Raw genomic sequence first — 20,354 nt, forward strand, 5'->3', positions numbered from 1 at the left:
TCCTTAAAAGGGGGAAGCAGAGGGAGGTTAGAAGAGGCTACAGTGCTGGCTTTGAAGATGGAGGAAGGGGCCATGAGCCAAGGAACACAGCAATGCAGTTCTAGCAGCTGGAAAAGTCGAGAAAACAGAGTCTCCCCTAAAGCCTCCCAAAGGAGCAGGGTCCTACTCACACTCTAATTTCAGTCCAGTGAAACTGATTTCAGACTTCTGACCTCCAGAACTGTAAGGGAATAAATGCTGTGTTAAGCCATCAAATTTGCCATAATTTGTTACAGCAACCACAGAATGCTAATACACTAGCTGAGATGCTGGGCCAGGCTTTGGTAACCCCAACATCTCAGTGACTTAAAGGTTTATCTCTTGCTCATGCTACATGACCATTTGGGACCACATGGGGCCTCTGTGTGGGTCATCCTCCTGCCAGGATATAGGCTGATGGGGCAGCAACTATCTGGAATGTTCTTAGTCACAGCAGCAGAGAGAGAGCAGAGGGTCCTGCATGAGCAATTAAGTGCCCCCAAACTGGCAGTGATGTCATTACTTCTGCTTGCAGTTGATTGGCCAACACTCATCACGTGGCTCCAGCCAATTCCAGGGGAACCAGGAAGTGCCACCCATCATCTGCCTGGAAGGTGGAGAACTGGGAATATTCAGGGAGAAACATTAGAGGCCCCCAGCATTGGATATTACTGGAGTAACAGGATGCTAAGACATTTTCATTTAGACCCCAAATAAGTAGGTATGATGACTAGTGAGAAGCATCAGGCCAAGATTTTTTTTTCTTTCCTTTTCCTTTTCTTCTTAAGATTTTTATTTATTTACTTGACAGAGAGAGAGAGACAGTGAGAGGCAACATAAGCAGAGGGAGTGGGAGAGGGAGAAGCAAGTTCCCCGCTGAGCAGGGAGCCTGACGTGGGGCTCAATCCCAGGACCCTGGGATCATGACCTGAGCAGAAGACAGATGCATAATGACTGAGCCACCCCGTGCCCCTAAACCAAGATTTCTAAAGTTGATGGCTCACAATAGGTTTTATGACTCTCGCTTGATCAGGGTATAAGGGCTTGAGGAAGGCAGGTTTGGAGAGGATTTTACAAGGAGGTTTTCTTCGGAGGAGGCTGTGCTGTGAGCTTTAGTCTCTCCTCATGAAGAGAAAAGGGACAGAGCAGAGTGCCTTCCTCACCTCAAGCCAAGGAAAGACAAAACATCAGCAGGGTGTCCTGGAAAATCTGCTGTGGGTCCCCTGGACTTTGGGGACCTCATGGCCTCTGGAGGGCAGAAGAAAGGGGCTGGTGACTGCTCTGGTAGATCAAAAACAACAGGGTACATCCAGGAGGGCTTCCTGGAGGAGGTGCTGGGACTCCGACTGTGAGCAGTGGGGGAGAGAATCCGGTTGAGCAGAGAGCAGGTCTTAAGGGAGAGGCAGGGGCCAGGTGGGAGGGTTCCTTAAAGACATTTACAAAAGGAAGGATGGGCGGTGAACACCAGGTAGGCCTGGGAAAGGCAGCATCTCCTGACCACAGAGTCAGTTCCACCAGGACCAGCTGCCCTCTGGTGTCCTGAGGCTGCCACAACAAAGGACCACAAACTTCAACTAACACAGTAGGAATTTACTCTCCCTCAGTGCTGGGGGCCAGCATGTGAACTGCAGGTGTGGGCCCGTCCAGCACCCCTAAAGCAGAATCTTCCCTGGCTGCCTCCAGTTCCAGTGACCCCAGGCACGCCCTGGCTTGTGGCTGCACTGGGGTAATTTCTGTGTTTGCCCCTGTCTGCCCCACGGCTGTCTCTGTCCTCTCGTGTTCTGTCCCTTATAGAGACACACTCAGTCACTTCCTCAGCTGATCCAGGATGATCTCATCCCAGGATTCTTAACTTAATCCTATCTGCAAAGACCCTTTTTCCAAATAGAAGTTCCAGGAGTGAGGATGTGGGACCTGTCCTTTTGGGCACCACCACTTGACCCCCCACACTCCCCGTTCCCTCCCTGAGCTCAGATCCTGAGTGTTGACTGGTCCTCAACCTTGGGCTTCTCCGTGTCCTTCTTTATAGAAGCCAGTTTTAGCAAGAATCCTGCTAAGTCAGTGGAGCTAGAACCTTCCCTTCCTCCTGATGTTTGCTCCTAGTAATTTTCCATCCGCTGCCCCCGACCCTGCTCCTTGGCTGTAAATCAGAACTGAGCCCGGTTCTACACTGAGCTCTCTTTCCCCTACTGCAATAGTTTTTAAAAAACAAAATTTATCTTCATCACTTTAACATTTGTCCAGCTCTGGTTTTCTTTAAGTGTGACAAGAAAGGTGAGGAAGGGAGGGAGGGAAGGATGGGCCCCGGCACCACTCTGGGCCCCCAGAACCAGGCCCTGGGGAAGGCGGGGGTGGGGGGGGGCGCGGGCATATTTAAGTCTAAACCACAATCTGAGCTCAGATCTGGACATTCTGGTCTTGATGCCTGAGCTGCCTTGTGACTTCAGGCGACCACAAGAGCATCTGTGATCTGAGATGCGTCGAACTGTCGGGAAGCTGAGAGTTTATCCAGCTGACACCCCTGCCCGCCCCCCCTCCTCCCCAGTGAAAGCACATTAAGTTGCTGCAGGAAGCCAAACTAGAACTCCGTTTGATCCCACCCCTTGAGTAAGACCTGCTTCGTGCTGGTTCATTTTCCTCAAAGTGTCCTCTTGACTCCAGGATCCTTCCAGAAGGTCTTTTGCTCTCCTCCCTCACAGCCTTCCCCTGGACCCTGGGTCTTCCTTCACACTGGGACCCTACCTGCCCTCCATTCCATCTGACAAATATTTATTGAGCAACTGCTGAGTGCTGGGGACAGAGCATGGGGTGGCACCGCGGAGTCAGGAAGGAACAGCAGAGACAAGAGACCTTCCTGGTGGAGGAGACATTTGGGTGGGAGCCAGACAAGAGATAAGCGGAGTAAATATCTTTGGGGTATCCCAGGGCAGCAAATGCAGTGAGGAAAAAGAAAGTAGTGAAGGGGTTTTGTGGTGTTGTAAATGAGGGAGGGGAGGCTGGAGAGAAGGGCTTCCTCGGGAAGGGACATGGGAGGGGGGATTTGGAGGAGGTGAGGGAGGAGACTTGCAGATTTCTGGGAGGAGATAGTCCAGGCCCAGGAAATAGCCTGTGCAAAGGCCCTGAGGCAGGAATGTGCCTGGTGAGGAGGCCCAGGTCACAGGAAGGAAGGAAGGGAAGAAAGTGGGGAGACAAGGACAGAGAGGTGATGGAGGACTTGGGGTTTTGCTCTGAGTGAGGAGGTTGGCAGCTGGAATGCCCCCCCCAAAGATGTCAACATCCTAATCCCCAGAACTTATGACTATGTTCCCTCCCATGGCAAAAAGGACTTTTCAGATGTAATTAGGTTGTAAGGATCTTCAGATGGCGGGGGTGGGGGAATAATCCTGATTATGGGGTGGGCCTCATCTAAGAATACAAATCCTTAAAGGCAACAGGGGGAAGGCAGAAAGGGGGTCAGAGAGGCGCCACATAAGGACTCTCCCGGCGGGTTTCAAAGATGGTGGGAGAGGCCACAAGCCAATAAGTGCGGGCCACCATTTCAGCTGACATCCAGCAAGAAAATGGGGACCTCAGGGCTACAAGCCCAAGGAACTAAGTTCTTCCAGCCACTGAATGAGATGAGGGCTCTTTCCCTAGAGCTTGGCCATCAGCTGACATCTCAGCCCAGGGAGACCTAGAGCAGACTCTAGGTTCCAGAACCTGAGATGATACAGGTGTGTGGTGGGAATTCCTGAGGGCAGCTCCAGGAAACCAATCTAAGGGGGGGGGAGTCGGCTGAGTTCTGACAGAAGAGGGGCAGCAACCCAGCTCAGGTGTTCACTGGCACCCCCGGGGGGCTGAAGGGGAACAGACCTCCAGGCGAGGCCGGGTTGCGGGGGGCCAGGGTAGAGGCGGCTGCAGGTCCAGGTCCAGGTGGGCGATGCTGGGCTGGACCGGGTGGGGCCGTGGAGGTGGGAGAAGTGAAGTCCAAGGTTTGGATGTGAGTGGACGAAAGGACATGGAGAGAGAGACAGGAATCAAGTCAAGGATGACAGGAGGCTTCCGACCTGGGTACCTAGCGCCCCCCGTCCTCTCTAGCCCCCTACCCACCCCTTCAGGCGGTGGCACAGGCTGCCCTCTCCTCTGAGGCCCCGACTGCACCCTGTGGCCTCTCGCTCCTGGCATTAGGCCTCTCCATTCTCAAGACAGGAAGTCAGCTGCGGCTGGCGAGGGGCTGAGGCTGCCAGGGCCCTGACCCCGTGACAGGACTGGGAAGCTGCCTCCTCCCTCCCATCTGAGCCCAGCCAGACCAGCTCCCATTTCTCCCCTGGTCTGCGCATCTCTCTCTCTCTCTGGAGTTTTCATCGTCCTTATGGTAACCGAATTACCCCATCTCTGCCTCTTGCCAGGGGCTGCCCACTATGGCGTGGGCGAGGACCGCCCGCGTCCCAGCTCAAGCTATTAAACCATCAATCACCTGTCACTGCCAACTCCCCTGCCCCTGGGACCCTCTGCTGGCTGGGCTGTGAGCCCCGGCACCAGAGGCAACTCAGACACAGACCTGGAGGCCTCCAGACCCTGAAGGGTGGGGCCTCTGAAGAAAGTCACAGGCCTTGCTCACCTAGATCCAGGGAAAGCTGTCCTGGGTTCAGATCCACCAGCTGCCTCTTGCCAATGTGGGCAAACCACTTCATCTCTCTGTGGCTGTTTCCCCACCCAGAAAATAGAGATAATAACCTTTTTTAAAAAGTTTTTTTTGTTTGTTTTAAGATTTTATTTATTTATTTGACAGGCAGATCACAAGTAGGCAGAGAGAGAGGAGGAAGCAGGCTCCCTGTTTAGCAAAGAGCCCAATGCCAGGCTCGATCCCAGGACCCCAAGAACATGACCTGAGCCGAAGGCAGAGGTTTAACCCACTGAGCCACTCAAGCGCCCCTTTTTTTTGTTTTGTTTTTGTTTTTTAAGTATTCTCTCCACCCAACCCGGGGCTTGAACTACAATACCGAGATCGAGAGTCCCTCGCTCCACCAACTGAGCCAGCCATGCACAAGAGGTAATAATATTTTTGTTGTCATTTTTGTTATTTTTGTTGTCACTGCTGTTTACTGTGAGGATTACATGACTGAGTATGATGGTAGTATCTGGCACCTAAGAAGTCCTTTCTAGGATTTGTTGCTGTGATCGCTGTCCTGCTCCTAGCATTCACTGGGCATCTTCAACTGCTGATAGACATCTAAGACTTGGGACGCCTGGGTGGCTCAGTGGGTTAGGTGCCTGCCTTTGACTCAGATCATGATCCCAGGGTTCTAGGATCAGATTGGGCTCCTTGCTCAGCGGGCAGCCTGCTTCTCCCTCTGCCTGCCACTCCCCCTGCTTGTGCTCCCTCTCTCTCTGATAAAATCTTAAAAAGAAAAGACATCCAAGACTTTGGGCTGGGTGGGGGGCACATTTACGGGGATTGTGCCTGTGCCATCTTCCAGCTGGTGCCTCATCCAAGACAGAATTGAACATTTTTTAAAAAGCCTCTCGCAGAACCTTAACGACTGCTGAGCGCCCCACATTTAGTGTTACTCATTTCGGATAATAAAGCTCAATGCTTTGCACTGGCTGTTCCCTCTGCCTGGAATTCTCTTGCACCACGTGCCATGTGACTCCTCTTTACCTACTTTAGAGCTTGGTTCACAATTCCCCTCCTCAGTGAGGTCACCCAGTTTAACTGGCTCGAGGTGTCCTTGCCGCCCTCTGCCATCCAGATTTTTGCTTGCACAGTGCGCATGTGCGGCCACCCAAGGCGCAGTAGGCAGTGCTTGCTGGGTCTGTCCGTCCACCCCACTGGAGTGTCAGTCCTAGGGCAGGAGTGTATTCCTCCACCACCATGCACAGCTGCTGGTGGAAAGTAAACGCTTGGTAAATATCTGTTGACTAAATGAATGCATTCCGAGGCTATTCTCCTCTGGGCCTGTCAGCAATTCTGGGCTTCTTGGGGGTACAGGAGGTGTGATCAGTGCTGTGCAGGGCCCCAGCTGGTCTTCCCTCATCTTTATATGATCTATTTTTCTTTCTTCCTTTGCTTCATTCCTTCCTTCCTCCCTCCCTCCCTCCTTTTTTTTTCCCCCCGAGGTGAAGCTCACCTAACATAAAATCGACCATGTTAAAGTATACACTTCAATGACATTTAGTACCTTAACAGTGTTGTGCGGCCACCAAGTTTACCTGGTTCTAGAACATTCCCATCACCCCAAAAAGAAACCTGTACCCATTAAGTCACTCCGCAGTTTTCCCTGTCCCCCCAGCCTCTGGCGACCACCAGTCTGCTTTCTGTGTCTATGAATTTACTTATTCTGGACATTTCACGTCAAAAGCATCATGTGTGATCTTTTGTGTCTGGCTTCTTTGAGCATGACGTTTTCAAGCTTCGTGCACACTGGAGCATATGCCAGTATCAGAGTACTCCTTTTTAGGGCTTAATAGTATTCCAATGTACAGATGGACCACATTTGCTCACCCATTATCTGCTGATGGACATCTGGGTTGTTTCCACCTTTTCTGTGGATCCTTAAAAGTCACCTTTTCCTCTGGGCCGGTGAAGGGTGTGGTGAGGGGGAACAGAGGAAGGACATCAGCCCTTGCTCTGGCTTCTGTCCGGCACTCTTGTGCAGTGAGCACCCTGCACAGCTGTTAATGGTAGACCTGCTGGTGCCCATCCTTCCCAACCAGCTCAAAGATCAAGAAGCCAGGAGCTGCACCTCCTTACCTAGGCTTCAGACCGCCAATCCCCAACCTCAATGGTCTACTACCCCTGTGGAAGATCTGCCTGGGAACTGGGCCACTCTGGCTGGGACTCCAAGCCCCCTCCTTCCTCTTGCCCCTGGCGGGGCCTCCCTTGCCTCTCCAGACTCTGGGGACTCTCGTGCTCCAGAGCCCCTCCCCCTGTCCCTTCTCTGCAGGGTCTCCACTCAGCCTGGAGTCCCACACCCGCAGACTTCTCCCAACCTTCTCTCTGTGTCTCCAGCACCGTGGCTATTTTTATTTTCCTTTCTTATTAAATTTCCAACTTCTGCAAACACCATGGCCCCTGCCTGGCCGCCGCCCCCCCCCCCTTTCCCTTGGAGCGGATTTGATTCACTTGCGTTTTATTAACAGATTAAAAAAAAAAAAAAAGCACGCAGCTGCCACCACACTGTGCCTTCTCTGCTTTCTTGGAGGTTTAGAGAAGCTAGAGGGAGGAAAAGCGGGCTGCAGGGTCCCTCTGGGAGTTTAAATCCACCCTCCTCCCCGCACCCCAGCATATGTAGACCTTTCCATCTCAGCCTGAAGGATGGGGGGTGTGGGGGAGGGGCTGGGCACTGAGGCTGGGCCTTTCCTGAGTTGGAGGGATAATCTGAGGGGTCTCAGGCCCATGTGATTCCCCCAGCCGGCACCACTAGGTTGAATCGGAAATCTAAAAAAAAAAAAAAAAAAAAAAATCCTATGGAGGCCCCGCCCCCACAGACAGTGGGTGGGGACCTGGCCGCCGCCCAGGTGGGCTTGCGAAACCCGGGGCTTAGATTTGGAAGCTTCTACACCAGAGCTGGGATTGCCTTCCCCCATTATCTTTTCGGATAGCTGGCGGGGAGTGGGGAGCAGACGCAGAAGGTTCCAGGCTCCCTGACACCACCTACCCTGGCAGAGCTCCCTCAGCTTTTCCTCCCCAGGAGATACTGATCCCAGTCTCCTCTTCCCCACCCCCTGCCTTCCAGAGCTGAGAGCCCGAATTGCTTCTTCATGCCCCCGGGGTGTTTCCCCCCCCTCCCCAAAATTCTTTGTGGCAGTCACTATGGCAACCAAGAACCCAGCTGCACTTGATTTCCTCAGGATACAGGATGGGGGGTGGGGAAGTAGATAGGTGGGTTCAACTGGGACTTTCCTACCTCTTCTTCTCCCTTCTCCTGACCCTCCTCCTCTACAGGGTCTGGTCCAGCCTTGATCCACAGAGATTAGGCTGCCTGTCCAGCTGCCCTTCTTGGTTTGATGGGCTGCAGCTCCCCACTGGGCCCCTCATCCATTTGAGAGTGCTAAGGTTAAATGATGCCCTGGATCCCAGTGGAATTTCTTTCCCCTTCTTTTTTCTCTTCCCTCTTCCTCTCCAATCCCATAATCAGGATAAGCTGGAATGGTTGGGCAGGTTGGACACTGCACAAGGCGGCACAGAGTGAGCTCAAGCCATGCTGTGAGTACCCCTTTCTCCTTTGCTCAGGGGTACCCTACAGACTAACCTCTGTCCTGCGGTAGCTGACACCGACTCTTGGTTCACTATAAAGAGAGCCAACTATTTCGGTAACAAATTTCAGTTCTAGTCACACCCCAGAGCAGAGGAAGAAGGCAAGCCGTGTCAGAAATTTAAGGGTTTTCAACAGTATAAGCTACAGGTCTGTTGAGACCTGAAGAGAGCAAACCTGGGCAAGAGAAATTCTAGAGGGGCTACAGCTGGAGTCAAGAACCCTAGAATGCCTTGGGATTAACCAGAGAGGGATAGGGAGTGATTATCCAAATTTGCAAATAAGTCACAGAGCTGGTGTAGAATGACTGCCACAAGGATCCAGCTCGATGTCCTCACTGTCTACACTCTGTACACACTGAGTAGCTCCAGCCATCAGGAGGTGGGGCCTATTTCTGTACCCCTCAAATCTGGGCTAGTTTTGTGATTTATCTGCTTTGGTCCATCCAATGCAACAGAAGTGCCCAGGCACTTCTGAATCTGGGGCTCAGGAGATGCTGCTCGGTTCTGCTCGCCGAAAATCCTGCCTCTGTCACCAGATGCAAGCCCAGGTTAGCTGGTGGAAGGGTGAGGGACATCAAGGAGATAGCCCTGTCCTCCCAGCTGAAGCCATCCTAGACCAACATATGGCCAGCAGAGCCCCAAACTTGTGACAGAGTCCTTCCCAGACCCATAGCTGACCAAAGACTCATGGACGAGTCCAGCCAAGACCAGAAATGTCCCACTGATCCATAGACAGTAGAGCTGTCATTAAGGCTGACTGGTTAAGCCATGGGACCTGGGTTGTTTGTTACGCAGTGTAAAGAGTAATAGGTAACCGACACAGAGCCTGACAGATGCACGGGTGCATTAGGCATAACTTGCCCTTCCTCACAGAACTGGACTCAGATCTTCCAGCCCTGGATTTGGTTACTATCTCCTTCCTTCCGTTTCTGATCTCTGGCCACACCCCTCCACTTTCCCGCTCTCACTTCCTTTAGCCACATCAGATGAGCCTCACACCCTCCAAGCTTGGACCCACTCACAGGTCAGGTCTCTGTGCCTGCTGTGAAGCGCCCCCCCACCCCCACCCCGGAACTTCCTCCCCTAGATCTTCACGTGGGTCCCTCCTTCACCTCCTCTGTCCCAGCTCACATATCCCTTCCTTTAAGAGGCCACTCCTACCTCAAGACAGGCATCCCGCCCTCTGGCGCCTCATAACTCCTTCCCCTAATTTTTGTGGTTGTTATGGCATTTACCACTACCTGCAACAGTCTCCTTCCCTTCCTTGTCTCACTTCCCCAGACCCCTCCCCCTGCTTCCCAGGGTCACCTCCCAAATAAACTACATCTGCTCTCAAACCCTTGTCTCGGGTCCTCTTCTGGAGGGAGCCCAACACAAGACAGCTAGGGAAGATTCTAGATTTGGGACAAGGACACTCGGTGGTGCTGGGTCCTTCTGCTGCTCCCGCGAGGAGCCCCTCGTGTCCAGCTGTGCCACATTTAGGGATGTTAAGGTTGCCCCGGGGCTTCAGATGGGGGCACCAAAATACCCCTCATCTGCCTTTTCCCCAGTGATTTCACCATCCATGGATAAGCATGTCCCAGATCCATGATTTCATTACTGGTTGCAAAATAGCACTATTCCCAGTCTGTCGGGGCGTTTTCTCATTTACACACCTGTCTCCTCCACCAGGCTGGGAACCTCCTGATGCTAGTGATAGAGCTACTTCAGTACTGGGGAAACGTTTGCTGAAAGTACTTGAATTCTGGAGATGGAAGCCATTGGGAAAAAAAAAATCAAACAAACAGGTATTTGTTTTCCAGGGAAAAGAAACCTGGCACCACTCCTCTTGCTTCTGGGATCAAAGACGGTCTGGCTCCGGCTCCTCTGGACCCCAGGCTTGGCCTCCCCCCACCTCCATCCCTCCCATCATCTGATGGATTCCGGAACCGCTGGGAGCTTAGGGAAGAAGAAAGATCATCTGTCTAAAGGCATCAACATCGCTTGCCTTTAAATTTTTTCTTTTTTTATTTTAAACCTTCCCACAATTCAAATGTTTCTCTTATTATCTTCTGCCGAGGGAAAAAATTAATAACACGGCGCAATATAAAACACTAAATTAAAGGCATTTTGGAACCAGCAATTATTTCATAAGCTTCTCTTTTATTGCCGCGCTAATGTGCCTAATTGCTGTCTTAATGAGGACATTAATTTCTAGCTAATGTGATGTTATTATAGAAATTGCAGTCAATCTCTTAAAAAGGGGAAAGTGCTAGAAAGCTGTCCCACGAGGCAGGGGTTCTGGTCACCCTGGGGCTGAGGGGCAAATGAGAGGGGAGGGGATGGCACAGGAGCCCAGACTGGGACAGGAGCAGTGAGGAGCCAGGAAAGGGGGAAGGCAGGGGGAGTCTTGCAGGTAGTGGGCAGCCTGGGGAGGCTCCGGTCAGAAAACCAGCTGTTCTAGGGACCTAGGAGGTGGGACCCGATAGGGAACAGCGCTAGAACAACAGTAAAACCTAACACCAGGGGCAGGCATTGTTGGAGCATCTTATTTATATCTTCATCCTTGCAATAACTCTATGAGATCGATAGCATTGTTAGTCCCATTTTATCGATGGGGAAACCGAAGTACAGAGAGGTGGACTGACTTACCCAAGGTCACACAGCTAGCAAATGGTGAAGGTGGGATTGAAACCGAGCCTGTCCAGCCATTGAGCTGAGCTGTTTTTTGGCCAGTGCCCACCACTATCCACGATAATAATCTCAAACACTTGAGAGTTTATTAAGTGCCAGCCCTGTACCGTGTTTCTCATATGTCATCTCAGGGTGGGCTCCTCTGAGAAGAAGAGGGGCAGGTCAAGCTACATCTGAGCTCACCCTGATAGAAAAGGGAGGACAAGGCTCAAGGCTTGACTGCACGCCCCCCGCTCCCCCACACACACACACGGGAGCAGGAGATCTGGTGTAGGAGAGGGAATTCAGGGCCAGGGAGGGGAACTGTCTTTGCCCTGACTCACACCTTCTGGCAGGTTACCACCGAGGGTCAGAGAGGGCTGTGAAGGCAACTGGTCTCGGTTAGAATTCTACTTTCTCACTTCCTGTGTGACATTGGCTGTGTGGCTGGCGCTCTCTGTGGCTGGCCCCCTCAGTTCCTCAACTATAGATCAGGGATAACCATGGAACCTATCTCAGAGGGCTGTTTCAGAGGATTAAGCAAGCTTAAATGATATATTAGTCAGAATCGGTACACCCCAGTGGCTGTGACAAGCAATCCCCAAACCCCATGGCTTAATACGTTACAGACTTATTTCTCACTGACATGGTGTGTAGCTCTGCTTGGCTTGGAAACCCAGTCTCCCTCTGTTCTGTGATGCCACCTACTCTAGGGCCTCCGAGCCCTTGGGAGGATGCTCTCTGTCCAGCCAGGAGATGAGAGAGCAAGAGAGAGCACACAGAGGGAGGAAGAGGGGGGAGTTTGGGAAGCCTGGTCTAGACTATTTCGACCCACACTCAACAGAAGCAGATCAGGAAAGATGGGGAATGGGTGTGAGGCCAAAAAACACAACCAAACACTTTTAAGTTCCAACAGCTACTTACAGGAAAAGCAAAAGGAGAAGCTCTATGAGGCCCGCATCCCACACTCAAAAAAAAAAAAAAAAAAAAAAAAAAAAAAAACCCTCGAAACCAAAGGGACCTGATTTGCTGTAGCTCAAGCCTTTGCAAGTGTGGCTTATGGAGAATTGCCAGGCACCATGATAGAGGCGGTCCCCTTCACGCCTTTTTATTTTATTTACAAAACTGACTTTCCTTTGTTTTAAATTTAAAGCAAGTCACTCACAAAGGAGACTTCTCTGACTTCTCTTATATGTATACAGTGAAAGAGGTTTATTTTAAGAAATTGACTTTTGCAGTTATGGAGGCTGGCAAATCCTACATCTGCAGAGTTGGCCAGAAGGCAGGAGACCCAGGAAAGAGCTGCAGTTTGAGTCCAAAGGCAGTATGCTGGCAGAACTCCTTGCTTGGGGACATCAGTCTTTGTTCTCTTGAGGCTTTCACCTGATTGGATAAGGCCCACCCACACAATGGAAGGCAGCCTGTTTTCCTCAAAGCCCACTGATTTAAACCTTAATCTCACCCAAAAAAGTTCTGTCTCAGCAACTTCTCAAATAATGTTTGACCAAATATCTGGGCACCATCGCCCAGCCAAGTTGATGTAAAATCCAACTGTCACATCTGCTCAAGTCCAAACTCTTGTTTTCTATTACAGTAAAGCAAATATGGTTGGTGCTATTTCTACATCCCTTAGCGCATACACCCCCATGTCTCTCTCCCTGAGGCTTTTTTTTTTTTTTTAGAATTTATTTATTTGACAGAGAGAGATCACAAGTAGGCAGAGAGGCAGGCAGAGAGAGAGAGAGGAGGAAGCAGGCTCCCCACTGAGCAGAGAGCCCAATGCAATGCGGGAAGAGATCCAAGGACCCTGAGATCATGACCCAAGCCGAAGGCAGAGGCTTTAACCCACTGAGCCACCCAGGCACCCCTGCCTGAGGCTTTTATACAAGCATGTGGGGTCTGTAGGCAGAAAGTGCTGGGAGCGGACACTCCCAAGAGTGACCATCCTCAACAAGAGACAGAATTTTGGAGGATAAGTACCCCAGTTCTCTCCTCTGCGGAGCGGACTCTGAAGTATGTGCTCTCTGCTGCCTCCTGGACGTCATCAGCGGAACTGCATTCTAGTTACCACATTGGGAACTGGCTCAAAAATATATGCTTCCCTTTACTGCCTCACTACCAGTGTTTCTTGGAATCACCTTGCAGATTAAACTGCTTGCATCTAAATCCCTGTCTTAGGGCCTGCTTAGGGGGAAACCAGCTTATGGAATTCCCTCCTTAACCTCTTTCCCATCTCTACAGCAACAAAGCATCAGTGGGTAGGAGAATTTCTTTTCGCAGAAAAGCAATGCACACTCGTGATCAAATGAAACGAATGCAAGCCCTGTCAAAGGGAGAGCATGTCGAGTTGAGTCCTTCTCCGGGCTGCTCCTCTTTCGGCCTCCATATAGCCCTGCTAAGACCTGCTCGGTGTATCCACCCTGACGTTTTGTATTCACACTCCAGAATCCTCTGCCTTTCACAAACGGGGATCATTGCAGAGGCACTGTTCCACACTTGCCTTTTCTCCAGTTAATTATATAGCTTGGGCACCCTCCCCAAATCGGCACATCCAGACCCGCCTCATTCTGCTTAATGACTGCAGAGTATTGGAAGATGGGCTTTCAGAGAAAGAAAGGATTTGTCTGGAAGGCTCCGCCTGGAAGTCCCGGACCTGAGCTAATGAGATGGAAGGCCACACTCCAATTCCTCTCCCATCTTTTCCAGCTCCTCTGTGCCTTGGGAAACCCACATGGACCCAGTGTCTGGTCTGCCCCACCTGAGGGGGACGGACAGGCCTGGGTCTGGGTCTGGGTCAGGGTGAGAGCTTCAGGCACCTGTTCCAGCTATCAACCGTCGATGCAGAGAACAAAAACAAACAAACAAACAAAAACAAATCTCAGAACTTGGTACCTGCTCTTTGGACTTCCGCACTGCCAGCACTTGGCTTCTCCTCCTGGCCTTGACCCCCGCCCTCCCCCTCAATGGGGACAATGTAGCGGCCAATCCATTTGCAGTGTGAGTGGTCATGTGCTTCAGAAGGTTGGGTCTTGATTGGTCCAGATCCACTGGGCGTTCCCTTCCCCTCACTAATGATTGGCTGGGGCATGGCTCCTGAAACTGTTGGCATTCCGCGAGGCGCCTTTGCAAATAAAGTTTATCAGGGCACCGCCATCCTTATTTGTTTACATATCTTCTTCAGGCTGCTTTTTGCCCTAGAAGGGCACGGTTGACTAGTTGCAACACGGACTGTCCCACCTGAAAAGCTAAAAATCACTTCTACCTGCGAACTTGACAGAGTTTGTGCTGACTGCATTCTTAATCACCTGCGGCCCTCTGCCTGGGGGTTTCTCCTGATCCACACGAGGGACAGGTCGGAAGTGAGCCTGGGAGCAGCCCTCAGTCTATGACAGATGGGAACCAGAGGATCGATTTGCAGGTCCGCTCCACTTGAGTGCGACATCTCAGATGTCCATGTCCACAGTCTCTGCAGTGTAACCCAGTGGGGTTGGACCTCAGGTCCCCTTGGCAGTAACTGCTTATTTACACCTTCTGTCTGTTGCCCTCCTTTTCCTGTATCATTTCCCTTCTCCCCACCAGTGTTTCCTGGATTTACACCCCAGATAAACTGCTTGCAATCCACCTGTGCTTCCCAGTGTGCTTCTGGAGGAACCCCAAACCCAGGCAGCACGTGTCAGATTTCAGGTTAGGAAGAACCAGGAAAGGGCTCCTTCCTCTTGAAAAAAGACACATCAAAGAGATGGTCTCTTCTGCTGCTGGAATCTCTTATTTTCTGCAAACAACACCTGGAGTTTTAGAATCTGTCTTCGGACCATGAAGAGAGCCTGTCTTAGGACAAAACTAAGATGCAGGGAGGGTAGAAGGAACTTGAGTTGATGACACCATTGGGTCACTGAATTAATCAACCCAGGAGCTGCCCTAACTCTGAAATTAATGTTCTACAAGATGGTGACTATTATTATTATTTTAAGTTAGCTTGAGTGGAGCTTTTCTTCTTCCTTTCTGATAGAACAAAAGACCTGGAGTAGGAGGTGGATGATCAGTCTAATGGAGTAAACACTGGGTTATCACCCTTGGGTGAGGTCAGAGGTGAAGTCTTTGCAACTGCCAGAACAGTTTTTGTTTGCACACAAGAAAACCCTTAGTTTCCATAACATATTCAAACAAGAGAAGACCTTGGCTCATACCACTGAAAAAGAACAATAGCAGTATGACTTCAGGCATGGCCAGATCCAGGCACTTAATGATGTCAGTAGGAGTCTAATTCTGTCCATTTCCTCATTCATATTTCCTCTGTGTTAGCCTCTTTCTCGGGCTAGTTATCAACAAGTGGCGGCAAGATGGTCCCATGCATTCCTGACTTACACGCCAACAACTCAGCAACCCTGGCAGACAGAAAATACCCTTTCCCAACAATTGCAGCAAAAGTCTGAGGACTGTCTGTCTCTCATCTACTATCTTGAGTTGGTCCATCCCTGGACCAACCAGAAGTGGGAAATGTTCTAATGACCCATCTTGGGCCATATGCTCCATCACTAGAGATGAGGGGGATTTGACCCTGCCATGGGGTTCCATGCTGACCAAAAGTGGATTGGAGGTGGTTCTTCCAAGGCAAACTGTAGAAAGGAAAGTGATGCCAGGGAAACAAAAACGTCAGACTTCTATGAGCCTAGCTCTGTGGACTGGTGATTGGAACAGAAGGTTCGATAAGCCCAGAGCATTAGGATCTTGAATAAATGAAGCCTGAAAGTAATCTCTCACATACTAATATTTACTCAGGACACAATCTAGGAAGATTTCTGCAGGACATCAGAATTACAAGAGGGAGGGAGAACTGTGATGACAGGACTGGAGGAGCTAGGTCAGCAACCAAGCAGTTAGCCTGGAAAGAGCTAATATTGCATTAGCCCTGCACAAAGTCTGATGCTGTGACAAAGAGGCCTAAAATTTCAGTGACTATAAAATACTTGCGGTTTATTTTTTGCTCATGTAAGTGTCCAGAGGTTAGCCTAGGTCCAGGGCTGGTGGGACAGTTTTGCCATCCACATCACTTATGGATTCCTTCTTGAGTTTTGAGGAGAATCAGGGAAAGGGAAGTGGAAGACAGAAGGCTTCCTTGGAGGACATACCAGGAAGTTGTACACATCGCTGATGCTCGCACACTGGCCAGAGCTTAGTCATATGGTCACACTTAGGGGCAAGGGGGACTGGGACAGTAGTCTCTAACAGGGGACCATGTGCCCAGCTAAACTGAGAAGATGCTAATACCCAAAGGAAAGAGGAGAATGGATTCCAGGGAGCACTTGGTATTTCACTCCACTGGCTGAATCTACTTCATCTGGGAATGGGCTCTGCTGTCCGGGACTAGTGGCCCCATAGACAGGGCAGGGCCACCCCTACTCCATGCCCCCCACACCCTCTGTCCATGCGTACATATCATGGGATCACTTTTTTTCTTATACTGTATTTCAAATTTTATCGATTTAAGAACTTAAACAATTTTTACTCATTTATTTTTTAAAGATTAAAAAAATTATTTTAGAGAAAGAGAGAGCAGGGGGAGGGGCAGAGGGAGGGGGAGAGAGAGAGAGAATCTCGAGCAGACTTCTGCTGACCACAGAACCTGGCATGGGGTTCCATCTAATGACCCCGAGATCATGACCTAAGCCAAAAATCAAGAGTCAGACATGCAACTGGCTGAGCCACCCAGGTACCCCTAAAAAATGCTTACTAATTTAAAATTTTATTAAATTAATAAGTTACTACTATGTATTTGATTGTCTCCTTCCTTCCTTCCTTCCTTCCTTCCCTTCTTTCTCCCTCCCTTTCTTGTCTTTCTCCCTTTCCTCTCCTCTCCTTCCCTTTATTTTCTTTCCCTTCCCTCCCTTTCCTTTCTCTACTCTTCTCTTCTCTTCTCTCTTTTCTTTTCTTGTCTTTCTTTCCAGCACTGAACAGCAGAACATGGTACCTGGTACTTAGTAGGCACTCATGACCATGAAGCCATGATCTCACCAAACCCATTTCCTCTTCCTACACACACAAGAAGACTACATTTCTAGCCTCCCTTATAGCTGAGCAGGCTCATGTGACAGAGTTCTGGCCAATGGGATACAGAGGAAGTGATTGTTCTACCTCCAGCGCAACCCCCTAAATGATCCTGCTGAATCCTCCACTGCCCTTCCTCCTCCTGCAACGGGGGGTCAGAGGTGAACGATGCAAGGGTGGATTCCGAGCCTCTGAAGAGGTTGAGGGCACTGGTGTTTCTGTACCTCTATATTCTTATCTATCAATAGGATAATAACCGCCTTGGCTGTATTGAGGAGCCAATGAAATAAATGAACATTTGAAAGTTGAAATTAATTTTTACTAATACTTGAAAAGTGAAATTAATTCGTTTCAATTAAATAATATTTGAAAAATGCCTAGAACGGTGTCTAACAGAGGCCAGAGGGCGATACGTGTGTTCAATATATTTTTAAATGTATAATTTCATGAATAAGCACCATATACCTCTAAGCCCATTTAGGGACTAGAACGGGCATGATGCGCAGGCATAGATGAAATAAATAGCCAAATCACACAAACTTGTCATGATTAAACCGTGATAGATGCCTTAATGGAAAAGAACAGGAAGCCACAGGAGTAACCCAGGGAGCTAATTTAGATGAGGAGGGACATTGGGAAAGGGGTCTTCAAGACATTTCACTTGATTTGAGTTATGGGGACAGAGAAGGTAGCTGGTGAGCCCTGAGGAAGGGCAGCCTTCTGGGGAGAGAGGACAGTGAGTGAAAGGCCCCAAGACAGGCCAGCCCGGGGAACCATCTGGGAAGGTGACCAGGAGCCAAGAGGAAGGAAGAACAGCAGAGAGCTGGGGGGAAGGAGGCCACGAGAGGCCAAAGGCCATGGTAGTTAGTTTGGTCTTGATTCTAAAAACCATGAGGAATCATTAAAGGGTTTTGGTCTGATGAACATTTTAAAAAGATGGCTCTGCCGCTTGATTCCCACATACTGGCAGTGGGAGAGTAGATGAAAATATTTTGGAAAACTGTTTCATTACATCTCTGAAAGCTGGTGACCTACTTCTTCACAGCGGAGCAATTCCGCTCCTGGGTAAATAGTCCCATGACCCAGATGTCTGGAAGAGTAGAGCAGACAGATGAATTACAGTAGAGCCGACAGTGGGATACTACACAGCAGTGAAAAAGAGCAAACCATTGCCATCTCCAATAGCACAGACGAATCTCACAAACAATAGTGGAGAAAAGAAGCCAATACAGGGCGCCTGGGGTGCTCAGTTGGTTAAATATCTGCCTTTGGTTCAGGTCACGATATCAGAGTGCTGGGATCTAGTCCCAGGCTGCCCAGATGGTGTGTGTCGGTTGTGGGGTGGGGAGGATGGAGCGTGGGAGGAAGAGATAAACAAATCTACTCAATAAAATAAGAAAATGCTTAGGAGGAGTTTCAGGGGAGTTTTGCTTTGAGTAATTTCTGCGTAGAGTTTTGTGGGATGAATAGGAGTTTTCCATAAGAGTGGGATGGCATGGGTGCCTGGGTGGCTCAGTGGTTAAAGCCTCTGCCTTCGGCTCAGGTCGTGATCCCAGGGTCCTGGGGTGGAGCCCCACATCAGGCTCTCTGCTTGGTGGGGAGCCTGCTTCCCCCGCTCTCTCTGCCTGCCTCTCTGCCTACGTGTGATCTTTCTCTCTCTGCCAAATAAATAAATAAAATCTTAATTAAAAAAAAAAAAAGAGTGGGATGACATGGGTGCCTGGGTGGCTCAGCTATTAAGTGTCTGCTTTCAGTCAGGTTATGATCCCAGGGTGCCGAGATCAAGCCCCGCATCAGGCTCCCTGCTCAGTGGGAAGCCTGCTTTTCCCCTCTCCCATGCCCCCTGCTTGTGTTCCCTCCCTCTCCCTCTCTCTCTCATGTTCTATCTTTCTTTGTTAAAAAAAAAAAAAATCTTAAAAAAAAAATATGGGATGGCAGATGAGGCAGAGGGAAACAAATGCGTGCAAAGGTTTTGGGTTTTTAGAAGATATGCCAGGTTCTTAGAGCTGTAATTTGCTCCACAAGGCTAGCACAGAGAGTGAGAACTGGTCAAAACCAGCCCACAGGTGTGCTTTGTCTTAAGAAATATTTGGGTTGATCTCCAAGGCTTAAATAATTAATGATTTTACACAAAAATCCAGATGTCTGCCCTTCCAATAGAAACCAGAAAATCTGGTAACCCAGGGCCTGCATTCCCATGAGGCAGTAACTGACCAGAGTGTAACAGGAATGTGTCTCCCATCTTCCACAGTACCCACCACTCCCTCCTGCCTCCCAACGCTGTGCCCTGGGGTCCTCGTTCAAGTTTGCCACCCCTGATGTAGCATCAGGACATAAGGGAGGGTGACAGTGGTTCTCTGTGCACTCTCCAAAGTGTCCTGTAGGCGCCAGGGAACTCTTGACAATTTTGTATTCAATTATTCAACTAATAGCTGTAGCAGAAGCTGTTGATGCCCCATTCACATCCCTCCAGCCTCACCATCTCAGCAGGCTCCTGCTGTGGTCCAGCTGCTGCCATGTGTAGCAGCTCGTGGCTGGAGGGCTCTCTCTAAAGCTCTCGAAGCCCCCTCGGGTCCGAGCATGGTAGGAAATGATCCCCCTACCCTGGATTGTCTCTCCTGCCGGAAGGCGGTGGACAAATGGGCGTCTCCTCCGCCTCTCAGCAACATCTGACACTGCCTCCCGGAGGTCCCCAGCTGACACCACCTCCCAGAGGTCCCCCCTACCCGGCCCCCATCCATAAGTGAGCTTCAGCTGCCCTCGGGGGCAACTGGCTGGAGGAGACACCCTCAGTCACCAGCTGTCTCCTGTCTGTCTCCCTTCCCCGCTCCCCGACTGGTGCTTCCTGGGGTCACCACCTAGATAAACGACTTGCCTTTGAATCTTCACTTCAGGCTCCACTTCAAAGAATCACAAAGGAAAACCTCGTGATCCAGCAGCTGCTCTGTGCTGGGGTATAGAAGGGAGTGCTTCTGCTCTTGGGGACCTTACGTGATAGTTGGGCAAGAGAGCCCCAAATAAGAAAATGAGTGATTGGGACGCCTGGGTGGCTCAGTTGGTTGAGCGGCTGCCTTCGGCTCGGGTCATGATCCCAGCGTCCTGGGATCGAGTCCCGCATCGGGCTCCTTGCTCAGCGGGGAGCCTGCTTCTCCCTCTGCCTCTGCCTACCATTCTGTCTGCCTGTGCTCGCTCTCTCCCCCCCCCCCATAAATAAATAAAATCTTTAAAAAAAAAAAAAAAAGAAAATGAGTGATCTATCTCCTTTTACCATGGGAAGAGAAGAAATCATATGGTAGAACGTGGTGGGTTTAGAATATATCCACCCACACCTGTTTCACCCATGGGTGAAGGTGGCCAAAAGGTACAAAATTGTAGATATAATATACATAAGCCCCGTGCT

At 50.2% G+C, this 20,354-nt stretch overlaps 1 long non-coding RNA gene across 1 annotated transcript in view; it reads left to right on the forward strand.

Annotated features, from left to right (window-relative positions):
• The window catches only part of LOC131823641 (uncharacterized), a 44,149-nt gene extending 33,778 nt beyond the window's left edge, over positions 1-10,371 (forward strand). The window contains exons 5-6 of the long non-coding RNA XR_009350625.1: positions 4,963-5,050; positions 10,060-10,371. This is a non-coding gene — a long non-coding RNA (uncharacterized LOC131823641). The remainder of the gene's footprint in view (positions 1-4,962; positions 5,051-10,059) is intronic.
• The last annotated feature ends 9,983 nt before the right edge of the window (positions 10,372-20,354 follow it).

Source organism: Mustela lutreola, chromosome 2, assembly GCF_030435805.1.
Source record: "Mustela lutreola isolate mMusLut2 chromosome 2, mMusLut2.pri, whole genome shotgun sequence".
In the NCBI taxonomy this organism is placed as follows: domain Eukaryota; kingdom Metazoa; phylum Chordata; class Mammalia; order Carnivora; family Mustelidae; genus Mustela; species Mustela lutreola.